The sequence below is a fragment of the Giraffa tippelskirchi genome, chromosome 6 (genome assembly GCF_054371585.1).
Source record: "Giraffa tippelskirchi isolate mGirTip1 chromosome 6, T2T-mGirTip1v1.2.pri, whole genome shotgun sequence".
NCBI classification, from domain to species: Eukaryota; Metazoa; Chordata; class Mammalia; order Artiodactyla; family Giraffidae; genus Giraffa; species Giraffa tippelskirchi.
In genome coordinates this window covers 114,982,456-115,001,494 of record NC_137280.1, presented here as the reverse complement: position 1 = coordinate 115,001,494, position 19,039 = coordinate 114,982,456, and the positions used below count along the sequence as shown (strand labels likewise).

Below are 19,039 nucleotides of genomic sequence, written 5' to 3'. Positions count from 1 at the left end.
GGACTTTGGTGAATATATAGCATTATCTCTCCCATGCCAGTCTTTATATTTATTCTTTCATATAAACTCCACAATAGCTCTTCCAGTTAGGTACTTATTCCCCCATCTTACATTTAAGGATGTTGAGGCTCTAAGGCATTATATGCCTTTCAAAATCATAGTGTGTTGTGTGTCACAGTGTGCTGTGTGTCAGAATTAGTTTCATATCCTCGTGTATCTGCCTCCAAAGCCTGTACATTCCATGGCCAAACAGTATCTCCCCACTGAAAAAGCATGGTAAATCTACTTTATTCATATATAAATGCAAACTTTGAAGAAACAGAGGTTGGAGCAATTGGTACAGGACAATCAGTATTTAGACTTAATATTTATAAGCTATTTCCGACCAAGAGTGCAAGATAAAAATTAAGTCTCTAAGAACGATAAAAACTAAAACATCACAGGACAAAATGTTTCAGTAACACTGGATGATAAAATAGCTTTATTTATAATTTCTGAATCAAGAGCAACAATTAGCTCTTGATAATAACAAATTCTTGATAGGAATTTTTTTTAAATTCAAAGTACAACTGCAAACATTTCTTCTTCCTCTAAGTAAAAGCATCATGTTCTTTGCATGAGAGAAATTATGACTCTGTCAAAACCATTTAGGGTAGCTTTGGGGAATTATCCCAAGTAATCTCCATGGATTTTTCAGTGAAAAACCTTTCCTTTAGAGGAGGAAATAAATGTTAAAAACCACTATGGTTTTCTGTACAGCAATTATCCTTCAGTAAAAAAAAATTTAAAAAACCCCACTATGGCTATTTGGACAATGCCTTTAGTCCCACGTTATAACAAATTTAATGCCTAAGACCAGGTGCAACAATGTTCAATTCCAGTGTACGCTTTTAATAAGTTATTACAGTACAGTAAACAAAATGAACAAACCTGGGAACTTTAAATGATTTAAATTAAGCATTGGCCATTTATTTGCAGGGACTGAAGATTCCATGAAAAGGTAAGATGGTTCCAGAGGGTGATTTTTCCAGGACAAGGCAAAGCTTACCCTAACCCATGAGTGTGAACCCAACTCATCCTGGCTGTTGATCCAATAGTTTTCACAATAATGCCCTGCAATCCTCATCATCATTAGTGTCTTTCAAACATTTTGGACCCTGACTACAGTAAGAAATATCGTTAGCCATGTACACATGTACAATGACTCAGAGACACAAGATTTTTTTGAGATAAAATACAAACAGTAGAGAAGGAAATGGCAACCCACTCCAATATTCTTGCCAGGGAAATTCCATGGAAGAGGAGCCTGGCGGGCTATAGTCCACTGGGTCACTGAGTCAGACACGACTCAGCAACTAAACAACTGTGTGCATGGAAGTGGTGGGTGTGAGATAGGTAGTAATTTGATTTTACTCTTTCAGGAAAGAGGAATAGTTGTCTTTTGGCTGTTTCTTACCACACTTCCTCCCAGTACATAGTTTATATGAAGTATTGTGCAAAAGTATAAAATCACACACAGGAAACCTTCCGTAGTCACGGATTATTACATAAAATTTACAAAGATAATGAATGTCAAATGTTCATTGAAATTCTGTGGAATTGTCTAATGAAAAAATCAGTTTATATTTTGCATTAATACTCTGCTTCTAGAGACAGTTAAGTAATAGAATTACAGATTGAAGATTGTCCTTTCTTTGTAAATTTACCATTTTTAAAATCTAGCAAACATTTTGTTTTCTTTCTTTACTTTAGGTCAAATCTCAGCCAGTTACTGATTTCTCCTGCTTTTATCTTTTTAAAAACCTGCTTACAAAAGCCTGTTGCATACAGATATGAAATCGTTGTAAGAGGGTTAGGCTTTGTGAAGGATGGAAAATAGATGTGGATGTGATGCATGGGTTTTCTTTCCCTATCATGTCCTGGAAGCCTTTGTTTAATGTAGTCTTTCAACCTCTATGTTCCTGAGGTACGTAAGTGAGAGAACTAAAACCCGTCCCAGGCAGTGATGAGGTCTAGTTCTGGCCATGGGAAGCTGTAGCTGACTGTGTGGGCTGGTGGGCATAGTTTCCCCATTGCCTATCATGGGAATTCCATAGGCCAAGTGAAGGTCAACATTGTGAACTTTTAATAGTTCCTGTGTCTGATGAGATTGGGTGTGAAAAAGAAAAGTAGGAACACACTCGCTCAGAACTGTTAGTGAATTGTGTAGAAGTGACAGAATCACTAGTGGACTCAGCTTCCTGCATTAATGTGTGTCCTAGACTTTCTCTTACGTATCCATTCCTGCTTTATTTTGTAAGGGAAAGTCTGCCCTCTGTTTAGTTCTTTTAACCCTAGCACATTTATTCTGTATGTAATTGTCATACTTTGGGGGGAAAATCAGAAACAATCTTTATGAAGCTCAAAGAATTTTTAGTGAGTAGATGAACAGTGATGAGATATTTGAGATACTTTGCCAAAAATGCTTGAGAATGTTGCCAGAATAATCATATATTTTAGAATGTAGGTTACCCAAAGGAGTAGGGTGACCAGAATAGCTTTATTACTCTTGAGAATACTTGGAGAAAGGAAGATATCCTTCGCTCATGTCAAGGCTGGTGTGGTTGAGCTGTGGGGTCACTGCGAAGCTGCGTGTCCCACAGGCCTGTGCTCATCAAAGGTTAAATACCCGAGAGAGAAAGTCCTCTACACTTGGTTCATGGCAGACAGTGTGGGCAGGAGACACACGCCTTAAGAATTCACCTCTGCTGAGTTGATGTTCTGTCATGTCTACTGTGTTCTTGGGCTTCACCTGTATTAACAAGTTTTGTACTGATAAAACCTTCTAAAAGCCTCAGTGAATGAGCTTGTACCATCTTGTATATGTACAGGAAACCCATCCTGTCTCCTAATGTGGTTACTCATGTACAATATCATTGTGTAAAATTGATTAAAAAGGGAGAGCAGTTGAAAAAAAAACACAGGCAGTACACTCTGATCCTCTTTCCTAATGTACCCTATCCCCTACTCAAAATGCTGGCATGACCTGGGTTCACAACCTGCAGGAGTTGTGACCCACAGTTTGAAACGTGAGTTATTGCCGGTTGCTTTGGCTGGCCCATCAAATCAGCCTGTACAGTGTATTTCTTTTTTCTTTTCTCTCACAGCTCCCAGAGGGAAGAGGGGCCAAGTGCTTGGAAAGGGAACTGTCACCTGGCAGTCAGTAACCAAATCCCAGAGCCTGGAGAACTCAGCACCACTTCTAGAAGTTCCCACAATTGCCCAGACATGACAAGACCCTACTACTTTAATACCATCCTGAAAAATGTTGAGGTTCACTTAGCATGTTGTCTTGTTACTAGAAATACCAGATTTAGCAAAACAATTTAAAAAAATCAGGACAGCCAGTAAAATTTGAATTTTAGATAAACAAGGAATAGTCTTTTTTTAGTGTAAGTATGTCTCATGCAATAACAATTATTCCTTGTTTGTCTGAAGTTCAAATTTAATTGGGTGTCCTGTGTTTTATCTGGCAACTCAACTGGCTGTACACTCTGTCTCTTTACTTTGAAGGTCCTAAATCTGATGGATGGATATAGGCTGGACAGGATGTAGGCATCATTGCTGGGAGGAAGGGGGAACATCTGGCTCAGCCTCCTTCCGCTCCCCTCAGTTTTCATTGCTGGCTACACACCCCACAGGCCCTTGACGGGCCTCATCTGGAGAGCACCCTCTCAGACAGGGCAGTAGATTGGCAAGATGGCACAAACCCCGTTCCTGCTCTATCCACTTGACCTTGGGGTCCTCCTGGAGCTTGGCATGCCAGACCTCTGGGATGCATGCTGCACTGCCACTCTAACTCTGTGGCAAAGGGACAGTCACCAGCCTATCCAGCTTTTGAACGGAACCCCCATCTCTCCTTCTGATAGTCACTCCAGTCTGCAGTAGTGATCTGCTCGCGGAGGGAGAGCCCACTGGGAGGACAGAACTCACTTCCTACTTCCCTCCTCCAGAGCCAACATCCCCAACCTCCCTCCTGCCTCCCCTTGCCTCCAATTCTAGATGTCCCAGGAAAAAGTTTTGCCTTTCCATCAAAGCATACTCTCTGTCCCATGTAGGCCAAATCTGTTCATCCCCTCGGAATTAAGACCACGGGACTTGGTTTTTCTTCTCATGTTCCCTCTCCCACTGCCCCAGCAGGAAATCGGGAAATTTGAAATGGCTCACAAATGGATGGTTTAGTGAAGTGATTCGATCCTTCCTGTGTCCTTGCTGTTCCAACAGTTCCCTTACATTTGGTTAATAGGAAGGACAAATGTCACCTCCTAGTCAAAGCTTTAGGTCAAGTTCTGAGCTCTGGGGCTCTGCAGGGCCTTCTTCCATGGCCTGGGTTGTGTTGCGAGGCTGCTGACCTGTTTCTTCAACGGGCTGTGAGCAGCCTGAGGACAGGGGCCCAACATCTGTGGAAAAACACATGAAGAGGAGTCTGCCGTAGCTGGACAGAGAGGGGCAGCTGAAAAGTATGGGCCATGGTCCTTGTTATACCTTCTGTTTGCTTTCATAAAACTTTTCAGTAAACACATCTTGTTTCATCTGACTACCAAGACCCAGCAAGATCTGCTGCCCCAGCCACATTTCCTTCTGGGGTCTTCTCTCCCTTTGTTAACACTTACTTATCCAGACCTTTCTACCAGGGCCATCTGGGTCTTCCAAGATGGCATTAAAAAAGAAAGAAAGAAGCTGGGACTTCCCTGGTGGTCCAGTGGCTTGGCTAAGACTCCATGCTCCCAATGCAGGCGTCCTGGGTCTGATCCCTGGTCTGGGAACTAGATCCCACACGCCACAAGGAAGACTGAAGGTCCTGAGAGCCACAACTAACATCGGGTGTGGCCAAATCAATAAATACTTAGAAAGAAGGAAAGAAATTTATCACTGCTAATGTGTAAGTGACTGTCACTGGGATACATTTGAAATTTTGCATTTTAAAGGAACTAACAGGTATTATTAAGCTCTGATGTATGTGCCTCACATCGTCAGTGTCGCATAAGGTTAAGACAGAACTTCCTGCATTCAAGAGTCCTACTGGAAGACAAGATTTGAATACATGAAGTCATTTAAAAATGACCTAGAGACTGGCAGATAATAAAATGCAATTCAAATGGCTTATAAAGATCACATAATGACATTGTGTTTCATCATTTGTGAAAGATTGGATAAGGTTATTCCTAAAGTATATTTATTCCAAATAAATCACCAAGGAGAACTTTCAAATTTTAAGTGTAATAAAATAACATGGTACTCACTATGTACCAGGCACCATTGCTGGCAACTCCTCCAGTCTTTACAAGAATACCATGAGGTGGCCATTAATCATTTCTCGTTTGGCAGGTGGGGGAACTTAGGTGTCAAGAGGTTAAAGAATTGCCCATCACAGAAGTTTGTGGTGGAGCTGGCAGCTGAACTCAAGGCATGAGGATCTTTTTTTTTTAATTTATCTATTTTTTACTTTACAATATTGTATTAGTTTTGCCATACACTGACATGAATCAGCCATGGGTGTACATGTGTTCCCCTTCCAGAACCCCCCTCCCACCTCCCTCCCCATCCCATCCCTCTGGGTCATCCCGGTGCACCAGCCCCGAGCACCCTGTATCATGCATTGAACCTGGACTGGTGATTCGTTTCACATATGATAATTTACATGCTTCAAGGCATGAGGATCTTGAGTGTGCACATAATGATATACCATGGTGTCTCTCAACACAGGCCTAAACTTGCATTTTCCCATACTTTTCAGATTGTGCTTCCTTACTTTTTAAATGGGAAAACAATGTATTATTCTTGGAGTGCCTATTCTATTTTCTATTACCCCACAGACTTGGCCTTCTTGGTTCAATCTTGTAAAAGCTACAACCAAGTTTCTAACATTTTCTTGGCTCTATCTCGTCTCTAGGGATCTGGTTGAGTGGACTCAGTAAACTTCACTCAGATTTGAGCCCAAAGTTCTGCCTTCTCCACTACATCATGTTTCTTCTTTTGCTCAAAATTTATCAGGTTAGATCTTCAACATTTTACTTTTTTTCCTACCTTTCTTAATTTCGATTCCACAGCCTGCCTGGGTTTCCAAATAGGATTTCACTGAGACTTCAATTTCCTCTGTGGCTGCTCACATCTACTGCATCCTGCAGCTGTTCATGCTCTACGGGGGTCTCTCAAGATACTGCTGGGGTGAGGTGAAACTGAGAGATAAGGAAAGGAGTAACACTAGGGACAGCTGTGTCACAATGAATTCCAAGGCAAAGAGGAATCAGTGCTGACAGTGACTTGAGGTTTCAAGGAGGAAGAGGCATTTGAGCTGGTAATAGAAGACTTCTGAGGACTTTGGTGGGTGGATAAGGAAGACGTGGCACCCCAAGCTGAGGGAGGGGAAATGAATCTTAAGTCTCTGTGTTCCTCAGACCAACCATCCGTGATCTCTTCCTTGCAACAAACTGCCTCTGGTTTTCAGGTATTGACAAAGCCCAGAAAAATGCAAATCAAATGTTTTTCTTGAAATATTCGCCTCACTCTGGGTTGCAGCTGAGTAACAGGATCCATTTCATACATCACACTCAATTCTGTACAGAAATTCCTATTGTCTTTCGCCCACTCAAGAAGGCATGTGTGGGAATGCAAGCTTAATATTCCTCCAGACATGACCTCAAATGGATGTGATTTAGAAGCGCCAATCATCTGAAAAGGTCAGTCATTTAACAGTTACCAGGAATGAAATCAATGCATGATACAATGCAGAGGTGATTGTCATACAGCAGTGAAATAACTGGGAGGTGGCAGGCAGAATGGATTATTAATTCCAAGAAGCTAGTGGCCCCTTAAAAAATTTTGTTTGTTTTTTGCCTTGAACAGTTTCCAGGTGATACCTGATGAATGTTTGCTGGGATTGTAGGGCTGCCTTTAACTTCTGTTCTTCCACTATTCTAGAGGAGTCTAGTATTGGTTTGGGAGGCATGGGTGTGGGGAACGTGAGTACCACACCTTTGTCACAAAATAAGGTGGAAAACAGCAACTCACATACTGAGCAAAAGATCAGAAATGATACTTTGAAAAAGACTACTGTATGTGTGTCTCTTTTCATGATTAGTAAAGACTATTACTGACAATTATTTAAAATATTTCTAACAATTAGAAATAGTTGTTCTGGTTTAAAACTCATTTCAAAAGAGATAAAGGAATTATGATGAGGTTATAATTTTGGTTTGGAGGTATTAGTTATAAATTGTTTTCCCCAAAGTACTTCTCAACTGCTCCTACATGAGGAGGAGATGCTTTAAAGGGTTTGATTCGGGTGTGTGAAACCTGGTCACGGCAATCAGGATCAGCATCCAAGCTCCTGGCACCAGGCCCAGTTTAGACAATAAAGATTAGAAATATTCCGATTTGAGCTTGGTTCTACTTCAAGGGGTTCCTCTCTCCCGGTTCCCTTCAAAATCTACCTTCAGGAAATACTCCAAATTAATTTTACATACTTCTTGTACTTCTGCATTGTCCTCAGTGTTTTACTTGTAAGTTTTTTTGTTCTTCCTTGAGAACCAGTCTCCTCTCTCCTGTGACTTGACATATCCTGCAGGCAAAAGACACTTCTATTTCAGACTTTTCTCCTTGACTGCCCTTCTCCCTCTCCTCCCCTCTCTGTACCACTCCCCACTAGTGGAGGCCCTACAGGAAAACCTCAGCTTCCTGGCATCAGTATCTGCCGTTTCAAATATTCACTAGGTAACTGGACAACCCTTTCTGATGGAGCTGGTCTAAATGCTGCTGGTTTATGCAAATTCAGATTTGAAAACCAACCAACCGATCTAGTGACAATCAGAACTTATAATATGGTTAAAGAAAGGTGTTTAAAAGCAGACTGGATTTCTCTATGACATGATCATACTCTGAGAGTCCTGAAAAAGGGAGAGGCCAGGTGAGAAATGGGGGCAGCTTCCTAAGGGAGGGGATGCTCAGGGCTTTCTCCGTTCTCAGATGGAAAGGGCATTGAGGGGTCCTCTCCAGAAAGCTCAAAACAACTAGCACCCTGGCATTCTGATTGCTATCTGGAAACTTCTAAATACCACAGATATTTACATAGCTCTTTTCAGTTCTAAAAGGGTTCCCACAGCCTTGGTTTCATTTGATCCTCATGAATGCCTTGCCAAGAATGAAGGACAGACTTCACGACCTGAGCCTCAGAAAAGGAAATTGAATCTCCCAAGTCCACAGAAATCAGAGGAGCCAGAATCTGAGCTGGCAGATAAATGTTCGTTGCATTGAACAAATTCAGAAACATATGAGTATTATGAGGTAAACAGGGTCTCCTCTTGTAAGAAGCTCATAATCTAGTTGGGGAGAAATGCTCCAAATTAATATAATTAAAATAATACTAGGATTAAATAAGCAAAGACCAGACACAAGATAGTAAGTGCATCTTTCACTGTGAAATAAAGCAAGGCAGTGCTATGATTTTAAGTGTACTTAAATAGCTTTCATCCCATGATTAAGCTCAAATTCCCAAGTGTCCTCCATCTACCACCCCACCCTCATCCTAAGTCTCTGCTTAATAATCTGGGTTTCACTTGAATTCCCTATGGCACACTACACCGTCTTCAGCTTTACACATCAGCTACGGAGATATCTGGGCTAGTTACATCCTCTTTAGTTCCATATTTGCAGTGTAACTCCAGGCCCCCACACTCAATTTTTAGTTATTTATTTTTAGCCACAAGGGACATAAAAAAGGGAGTGGGGGTTATATGTCTTCAGTGTTCTAGAAAAGTTCGCCCTCACCTCCTGGAGTGCTAATGGGAGCAGATTTTAGAAAATGATATAATGATTAAGAAATCACACAGGAAGAGAGACTTATGGTTGGAGGGTATTTCAGGAATGAAGACCAACCAGGCCAAGGACAGAGTGAGTGAGAAGACAGGAGAAAAGTCAGAACATGCCCATGGTCAGGACCGTCTCCATCCGACACAGAAGATGCATGGTGTGATGGTTATGTGCATACCAAGAATAGGGTTAACAGATCATTTAAAATTGGGATCTACCCAAATCTAGGGGGGCAGTGGCCCACATCCACTGTTCTCCAGAAAACACAAATTTCTCCCAAATAGCTCTTTCTTCATCTGAGGATTCTGTAGGCTTTTATGTGGAGGCTGAAGTCCAGTCTCCTTATATTCATTCCTTATATTACAAAAACAGATACTATACAGTGGAAACAAGTTAATATCTATCAAGTGATGAATGAATAAACAACATATATACAGTGAAAAGTTATTCAGCCACAAAAAGGAATGAAGTGCTAATACATACTATAACATGGATGAAATCTTAAAAACTGCGCTAAGAAGCAGACACCAAGTCTGATGCTATTCATATGAAATGTTCATAACAGGCTGATAGGGATGTACAGTACATCAATGGTTCATAGGGGCGAGGGAGGCAGGAAAGGAGAGAGACTGCTAATGGACATGGGGTTTCTTTCAAGGGTGATGAAAGTGTTTTGCATAAGTGGTGATAGTTGTGTAACTGTATCAAGTATACTGAAAACCCCTAAATCATACATTTTGGAAGGATGAAAAAAAAACCAAGTATGCATTGTTAGAATTTTATTTTAAATTTAAGGAAAACATGGAGGAACTTAACTGTATTAACTTGATATTTGCCTGGGAACATTAGAAACATCAAAAATAAAATAAGTATAACTAAAAAACTAGGGGCGTCCCAGGTAGCTCAGTGGTAAAGAATCCGTTTGCCAACATAGGAGATGCTGGTTCGAACCCCGGGTCAGGAAGATTCCCTAGAGGAAGAAATGGTAACCCACTCCAGTATTTGTGCCTGGAAAATTCCTTGGACAGAGGAGCCTGGTGGGCTACAGTCCACGTGATAGCAAAGAGCTGGACACAACTGAGCAAGCATGCATGCATGCACAAAAAACTATTCAAAACCATGAAAAATGGCAAAGAAACAAAGACCAAAAAATGAGGGAGGTGGAAGTTAGTCAAATGAGTCCCAACAGATACAAAACTGGTATTCCTAAGATGGGAAGAGAACAAATGAAACAAACAAAAAGTACTAGACTAAAACTTTTCAGAATTAATCCTAAGAATAGTAACCAACATTTACTGAGCACTTACTACATATACTGCACATAGTCTGAGCATCAACTCATGTCAGAAGGCCAAATGGTTGAGCCAGGCTCACAAATCTTGAGCAAGTGTCCGCCAAGACTTTTGTCCTTTAAATAGAAAAGCTGAAACTATTTTCATTTGTGCTCGAGGTTTGCTACCTGACAGAAATCGTCTCCTAGTTCAGTAAATTCCAGGAAGGAACCGGCTGGCCAAGCTTGAGTCCTTTGTGACCCAATTCCTATGGTTAGAGTATGAGCTGTAATGACTGGCCCAGGTTGGGAAGAGACAGAGAGAAGGGCAGCATGAAGTAATTGGGAGATGAACCTTGAGGAGTGTGCTATTGATTAGAAGTGGAAACTTTGTGGAGGACTTGGAATTCTGGCACAAGTATTTCACGGGATGATGGAGCTACTCACTGAGAAGGGGAATGCTGGGAGAGGAGCTGGGAGGAATACTTTGAGTCAGTTTTGGACACTTGCATTAGAGCTGTCTGTGAGGGGACCCAGTTGAGATGTCCAAGCATGTAGCTGGATATATGGGCCTGGAAGATGGAGAAGGGGCCTGGGGGCTTATTTGTGGAGTTGATAATGGAAGCCAAGTGATTCATACTGGGGTTGAAAGCAGCTTCTGGCAGGAAAGAGCTCTCCTGGGAGGTCCCTTTTGTCTTGACATTGATAGCTTATGGTGAACAATGTGGGAATCGTGATCTCCGAATATGATTTAGCTTCGGGACCAGGGACCAGGCTTGATCACTTAAGAGCTTTTGTGTAGCAGAGTTTTATTAAAGTGAAAAAGGGACAGAGAAAGCTTCTGACATAGACATCAGAAGGGGGAATGGAGAGAACCCCCCCTTGCTAGTCTTAGCAAGGGAGCTATATACTTTTTCAATTGGTTATTACAGTAAATCAAAAGAATGTCTCAAGGTTGTAAAGGTCTTACCAGACCCATTCCCATAATTTACATCTTAAGATAACAGGATTCAGTTCCGTTCAGTTCAGTCGCTCAGTCGTGTCCAACTCTTTGGGACCCCATGGACTGCAGCACACCAGGCCTCCCTGTCCATCACCAACTCCCAAAGCTTGCTCACACCCACATCCATCGAGTTGGTGATGCCATCCAACCATCTCATCCTGTCATCCCCTTCTCCTCCTGCCTTCTATCTTTCCCAGCATCAGGGTCTTTTCCAGTGAGTGAGTTCTTTACATCAGGTGGTCAAAGTATTAGAGTTTCAGCTTCAGCATCAGTCTTTCCAATGAATATTCAGGACTGACTGACTGGATCTTCTTGCAGTCCAAGGGACTCTCAAGAGTGTTCTCTAACACCACAGTTCAAAAGCATCAATTCTTCGGCTCTCAGCTTTCTTTATATCGGGAACTGCAACAACTCTGTGCCCCTATTTCAATGATTAACTGAGATTACTTCCTTTTTTCCCCTTTACAGACTATCATGGCTGAGCAGAATCTTCAGATAGCTTTGCAGGGAAACTAAATTCACTGTCTCCTCAGATTGCCAGCACTCTGCTTAAAAAGCAACTTTCCTTTTACAAACATTTGTCTCTTTCTCGAGTAATGATTTTTGGGCAACAGGGATCCATATCTGAGTTCGGTAACAGCATTACGTAAATAGAAAGTGTTGGGTATAGAATAAAAGGGAAGAGGAAGAAGCTGGTTAGGAAGGTTGAGAAGGAGTGGTCAGAGAGAGAGGAGGGCACCCAGGAGAGAGTGGTGGCAAGGGAATAAAGGGGGACTAGTGTTGGAAGAAGAGGTGCATAGTCCAGTGTCTTAGAAGTTGCTAAGAGGTAAAATAAGATAAGGGGAGAAAACGAATATGGCCATTTCCTTATGGGTCAGAGTTTTAAAATATATTCCAGTATAAAAGAACTTGTCACAAATAGCAAATACACAAACTGACTTTTGTACCTATGGGACTGTGGACTAAAACAATACAAAGAATACTTGATAAGATAAGGAGGAGTCCATTAAATTATAAAAGAGGAACTAGTTTCTAAAATGAATCCCAAATAATTATCATCTGAAAAATATGTATTGGAAAAAATATACTTGTGAAAATATTCAAGAAAACATCGAAAAACAAGGTAATGTGGAAGACTTCAGATGGTGCTGGCATAACGTGAAGAAAATGATCCTTTTGCCTGCTGGAGTGAAAGCAGTGACACCATTCAGTAGGTCTGCTGACAACATCATCAAAAGCCTTCAACAGTGAGTGCAACCTTTTAGCCACAGTTGCAGGGGTTTATCCTGAGGAAATAATTAGGGATGTGCACAGAGGTTCACCTACAAGTAATTCCACAAAAATGAAAAGCCGGAAACAAACCAAATGTACAAAATCAGGTAAAATAATTATGGTACATTTATACAATGGGAGACCACGCAGTCATTAAAAATATCATAGAAGTGTATTTTCTGACATGAAAAAATGTTTGCAATATATAAAGCAATAAAAGCTAATTATGATCTCAAATATGCATATATATGAAGAGAACAAATTGATTATTTCTGGCTGCTGGCTTTACATATGGTTTTTATTTTGCTTATTTGTGATTTACTATTTTAAGATGCTTACTCCTTGGAAGACTAGCTATAATAAACCTGGACAGTATATTAAAAAGCAGAGAATCACTTGGTCAACAAAAATTTGTATAGTCAAAACTATGGTTTTTCCAGGAGTCATGTATGGACGTGAGAGTTGGACCATAAAGAAGGTTGAGGGCCGAAGAAGTGACGCTTTCGAACTGTGGTGTTGGAGAAGACTCTTCAGAGTCCCTTGGACTGCAAGGAAATCAAACCAGTCAATCCTAAAGGAAATTAACCCTGAATATTCACTGAAGGACTGATGCTGAAACTGAAGCTCCAGTACTCTGACTACCAGATTTGAAGAGCTGACTCACCGGGGGAGACCCTGATGCTGGGAAAAACTGAGGGCAAGAGAAGGGGGCAACAGAGGAGATGGCATCACTGACTCAATGGACATTAGTTTGAGCAAACTCAGGGAGATAGTGAAGGACAGAGAAGCCTCGCATGCTGCAGTTCATGGGGTCTCAAAGAGTCGGACAAGACTTAGCAGCTGAGCAACAAAATTTTTCTGTAATGAATATATATTCTTTTATAATAACTTTTAAAAACTTGGTAATTATATAAAGGTGAAGGGAGAAAAGAACAAGTTCACTAGAATTAAACCATGCTGTGCTGTGCTTAGTCGCTCAGTTGGGTCGGACTCTTTGCAACCCCGTGGACTGTAGCCTGCCAGGCTCCTCTGTCCATGGGGATTCTCCAGGCAAAAATACTGCAGTGGGTTGCCACACCTTCCTTCAGGGGATCTTCCCAACCCAGGGATCGAACCCAGGCCTCCCACATTGCAGGTGGATTAAGCCTGAATTAAACCGTAACTGATCATTAATACATAAGCAAGTCATGAAGTGTGAACATTTATCCTGAGTTAACTAGACTTAGTTTTTCTGCTATCAGAGGGAATGAGGCCTGAAATAGAAACTGGCTTGTGTTACAGAAAATAAAGTTACATACTTGTCTTTGAACTGTGAAATCTGTACATGTTACACATTTACATGAATGTACAGAGAAAATATTTGGAAAGATAGCCACTAAATTTGAAAGTGGTTCCTTTCAGCAGGATAGGATAAGTGGAGGTGGGAAATAATTTACTTTTCCTTTGAACAACTCTATTGTCTGAAGAATAATAACAAGCATGCAAAAAGTTTAAATACACATTTAAAAAGAAAAAGTGGTTGTAATTTTGAAAATATTTAGAAACATGATAGTATTTATGGTATGATGACAAAAATATCATATGCAAAATGTACATAGGATGCTTAGCACCATGTTCACATACCTGCAGGTAAGAAAGGCCTAGATAACAATACTCCATCATGAAAATAGTTGTTCAAGTTCATTCATTCATTCATTTCACAAATGTTTGCTGAGCACCTATTAAGTGCTGAGCACACCCTTGTTCCAGGCACTTGGGATATAGCAAGGGACCAAACAGCCAAACATACCTCCCCTCAGGGAACTGACATTCAAGCAGGCAGAGGCAGACAGGAAGTAGTAAAGCATAATAAATATGGAAGGAGTTGAGAAGCTAAGTGCTACTGAAAAAATGGAGCAGAGTAAGGGAAAGTAACTATAGTGCTGGGAGAAGACTCTTAAGAATCCTTTGGACTGCAAGGAGATCAAACCAGTTAATCCTAAAAGAAATCAATCCTGAATGTTCATTTGGAAGGACTGATGTTGAAGCTGAAGCTCCAATACTTTGGCCACCTGATTTGAAGAGTCAACTCATTAGAAAAACCCTGATGCTGGCAAAGATTGAAGGCAGGAGAAGAGGACAACAGAGAACGAGACTTGGTTGGATGGCATCACTGACTCAATGGACATGAGTTTGAGCAAGCTCCGGGAGATGGTGAAGGACAGGGAAGCCTGACATGCTGCAGTTGATAAGCTGCAAAGAGTCAGACACGACTGAGCAACTGAACAATGACAAAGGGATACTGGCAATGCTGTGTTAAGGGCCAGGGTTTAAATAGATTGGTTAGGGAAGGCCTCACTGAGGTGACATTTGAGGAAATATTTGAGAGTAATGAAAACATCCAAAATACAAGCTTTACAAGCAGAGAGATCAAATTGCAACATCTGTTGGTTCATACAAAAAGTGAGAGTTCCAGAAAAAGATCTACTTTTGCTTTATTGACTATACCAAAGCCTTTGACTGTTTGGATCACAACAAACTGTGGAAAATTCTTCAAGAGATGGGAATACCTGACCACCTTACCGGCCTCCTGAGAAATCTGTATGCAGGTCAAGAAGCAAGTTAGAACTGGATATGGAACAATGGACTGGTTCCAAACTGGGAAAGGAGTATGTCAAGGCTGTATATTGTCACCCTGCTTATTTAACTTCCATGCAGAGTCATCATGCAAAATGCCGGGCTGGATGAAGCACAAGCAGGAATCAAGATTGCCGGGAGAAATATCAATAACCTCAGATATGCAGATGACACCACCCTTATGGCAGAAAGTGAAAAGGAACTGAAGAATCTCTGATGAAAGTGAGAGGAGAGTGAAAAAGCTGGCTTAAAACTCAACGTTAAAAAAAAAACGAAGATCATGGCATCCGGTCCCATCACTTCATGGCAAATAGATGGGGAAACAATGGAAAACAGTGACAGACTTTATTTTCTTGGGCTCCAAAATCACTGCAGATGGTGAGTGCAGCCATGAAATTAAAAGACACTTCCTCCTTGGAAGAAAAGCTATGTCAAACACAGACAGCATATTAGAAAGCAGAGACATTACTTTGCCGGCAATGGTCTGTCTAGTCAAAGCTATGGTTTTTCCAGTAGTCATGTACGGATGTGAGAATTGAACCATAAAGAAAGCTCAGCGCTAAAGAATTGATGCTTTTGAACTGTGGTGTTGGAGAAGATTCTTGTGAGTCCCTTGGACTGCAAGGAGATCAAACCAGTCAATCTTAAAGGACATCAGTCCTGAATATTCATCGGAAGAACTGATGCTGAAACTCCAATACTTTGGCCACCTGATGCGAAGAACTGACTCATTGGAAAAGACCCTGATGCTGGGAAAATTCGAAGGCAAGACGAGAAGCAGCTAACAGAGGATGAAATGGTTGGATGGCATCACTGACTTGCTGGACATGAGTGTGAGCAAGCTCCAGGAGTTGGTGATGGACAGGGAAACCTGGTGTGCTGCAGTCTATGGGGTTGCAAAGAGTCGGACACGACTGAGCGACTGAACTGACTGATGAACTGATAAGCAGAGAGAACAGCTAGAGCTTTTGCATTAGAAATATTCCCCAAGGAGTAGCAATGAAGGTAGTGTGGCTGAGACAGAGTGAGAAAAGCCAGTTAGGAGTAAGCAGACCAGTTGGTATCGGGCTCTGTAGGCTACTCAAAGGACTGGCTTTTTATTCCAGTTGAACTGGGGATACACTGTGGGGTTTTAAGCAGAAAAATGCCAGGATCACTCTGACTGCTGTGTGAAGACTAGGCTACTGGAGGAGGGAAGTAAGGACAGAGGGACCTGGATTGTCCAGGTGTGGGATGAATGGGGCTGTGAGAATACCGAGGCACTGAATTCTAGACACAGTTTGAAGATAGAGCCAAGAGGATTTTCAGACAGATTGACAGGGGATGTACGAGAGGAGTATGAGGATGGCTCTCAGCATTATGGCCTGAACAAATGAAGTAGCATAACCATTAATTCCAATGAGAAAGCCAGCTGAGTGGAGTAAATTTGGGGCTGTCAAAGTATCAGGAAGTTATCTGTAGAACTGTTATTATGTGAGGGTGACAGCAATATAAAGTTTGTCTTAAGACTGTTTCTAATATTATGACATCTTTCCAAATAAAAAAAATCATGTCAAGATTCCTGACTTAGCAACTATTACATTCCCAGTACTGTAAATATGCAACTTGGTCACTGCTAATATTCTGGAGAAATCGTGTGGGTAGAAGATATTCCAGGAAACTGGAACCTAGGTTACGGTTTTCAAAAGGGGGGTGGGGTGGGAAACAGAGGCTGCAAATCTTTCCATAATCTTGGCAAGATTCTAGAACATGTCATTAAATGGATGACATATTACCCAAAATTAGTAGTAGTTCCTATTGGATTCAGTCTGATGTTTAACAGCAAGTCAGATTAATGTATGTACTAGAAAAGCCCAGTCTTTTCCCTACATTACTTCTTCATTACTACTCATACAGAATACTTTACCTCTGACACCAAATGCATGGGGATTTTCTCCCACCAAGAAGTTCTCTGTGATACCAGCTGGTTGTCCTACAGTTTAACTCAATTCCGACACAATCTGGAATAACATCAGATAACACAGGTTAGGGACCAGTACCATGAGACTGACTCTGCTTCAGATGCCAAGTTACTCACAACTTCTGTTCTACCTGGAGGTTCCTGTGACCTCCTACCCGGAGGATTCAGTAATTTGCTAGACCAACTCACAGAACTCTGGGAAACACTTACCTATGTTTATTAGTTTATTAAAAGATACAGATGAATGCCAGGTGATATACAGACGTCGAGGCCTGGGATGGGGGGTATGTAGGGGTGGGGGAAAGGCATGGGGAGGGCAGATCCCAAGCACAGGAGCGTCTGTGTTCCTGAGTTGAGGGTGTGGCACCCTCCCAGTGTGTGGATGTGTTCACCAACCTGGAAGCTCTCTGAACCCATTTTGTTGGAATTTTAAAGGATGCTTCATCACCTAAGCATGATTTATCATTAGCTCCATTTTCAACCCTTCTCTCATCTTAATACAATGGCAAGGGTAGGGGGTGGCATGGGAGTGAAGTGAAAGTTGCTCAGTAGTGTCCAACTCTTTGCAACCCCATGGACTATAGTCCATGGAATTCTCCATGCCAGAATACTAGAGTGGGTAGCCTTTCCCTTCTCCAGAGGATCAAATCCAGGTCTCTGGCATTGCAGGTGGATTCTTTACCAGCTGAGCCACAAGGGAAGCCTTCCCACAAGGAAAGGCATGGGAGGGAGATGCTAATAAATTTCAACCTTCTAATCGTGGCTTGATCTTTCCAATGACCAGCTCCCATTCAGAAGCTGTCTAGGAGCCCACAAAGTTGCTCATTAGAACAAATGACATTCTTATCACCCAGGAAATGCCAAGGGTTTTTGTGGCCTTGTGGCAGGAACTAAGGTCAAAGATCAAATATTATAACAAAAGAGCCTCCTAGTACTCTTATCACATATGAAAATTCCAAGGATTTTAGCAGCTCAGTATCAAAGAAGATATTCCAGAAGACTGCAGACTAAGTTCCAGTTTTCAATAAAAGCGGAAAAAAACAAAAGTTGCAAAGTCATCCACAGCCCTGGCAAAATTCTAGAACATGTCATTAAGTGGATTACATATGAACAAAAATTAGTAGTAGCTCCTTTGGCATGCAATTTTAAGTCAAGAACATGTCTGACCAATACATTTAGAAAAAAATCAACCAGGGCAATTTTTGAAACTGGAAGTCTGATGTTTGAAGGTGTGACAAGGTTTAAGAGGAGACTGTTTCCACACGATAGTGGCAACACAGGTTAGTGTCATAGTCTGGAAGGTTCGCGTTCAGCCCCTATCACTTTCTAGCCATCTAACCTCTGGAAGACCTCTGTGCTGCTCAGGGAACGGTAACCGTGCTCCAGACTTGTGCGTACTAACACTGATACTTGACAAGGGCTTCGCACAATGCCTATAGAACAGTTGTCTTGGGGGTGGGAGGGGGAGGAGAGCTTACTGTATGAGTAGTCTCTTTTCAGACCCAAGGAAGGTCCTGCCTCCGTGAGAGATGCAGCGAGAAAAGCAAGCAATAAACAAAACAGCTTTCTTCTAGTACTGCTACAGAGCTCTCAGCGCAGGAACGGGTGAACACAGGCCTTGGTGCTTCCAGAATTGCTTCTCACCAGGACTCGAATCCAGAGAGCGGACCAGCTTACGCCTTCTTCAGAACCACAAAGAGGTAGGTTGTTGCGATAGTAAAACCGAGGAGACCGGGCGAGACCGCCCCTGGCCGACTCTGCCCGCACTTCCGGGCTCTCGCTCCGCCCCCTTCCCGCCCAAGTCCAGCCTGGCCAAACAGTCCAGGCACCAATCACCACCCCGCCGAGGTGTCACGCGCATGCGCCCTTCTTCCCGCGCAGCTCGACGTGACGCGAGCTCCGGCTTTCCGCCACACTCTGCCCCGCCTCTTCTTGCACAGCCGTTACTCTTGTCCCCATGTCTTTTCTCACCCACACTCTGTCCTGCCCACACCTCGTCTCCAGTTCTGTGAATAGTAACGGCGGAACAACCTCAAGTCCTGCAGAGTCACGTTCCGTGCTCCCTTGGTGG

The 19,039-nt window shown here is 42.1% G+C and overlaps 1 long non-coding RNA gene across 1 annotated transcript; it reads right to left on the bottom strand.

Moving 5' to 3' along the window:
* Window positions 1–452: 452 nt before the first annotated feature.
* On the bottom strand, window positions 453–18,698 carry LOC145510588 (uncharacterized). Its single transcript, XR_014057124.1, has 4 exons — window positions 18,447–18,698; window positions 16,915–17,008; window positions 7,506–7,600; window positions 453–4,439 (listed from the first exon to the last, which is right to left on the bottom strand). It is a non-coding gene; the product is annotated as an uncharacterized LOC145510588 (long non-coding RNA).
* Between the last annotated feature and the right edge of the window lie 341 nt (window positions 18,699–19,039).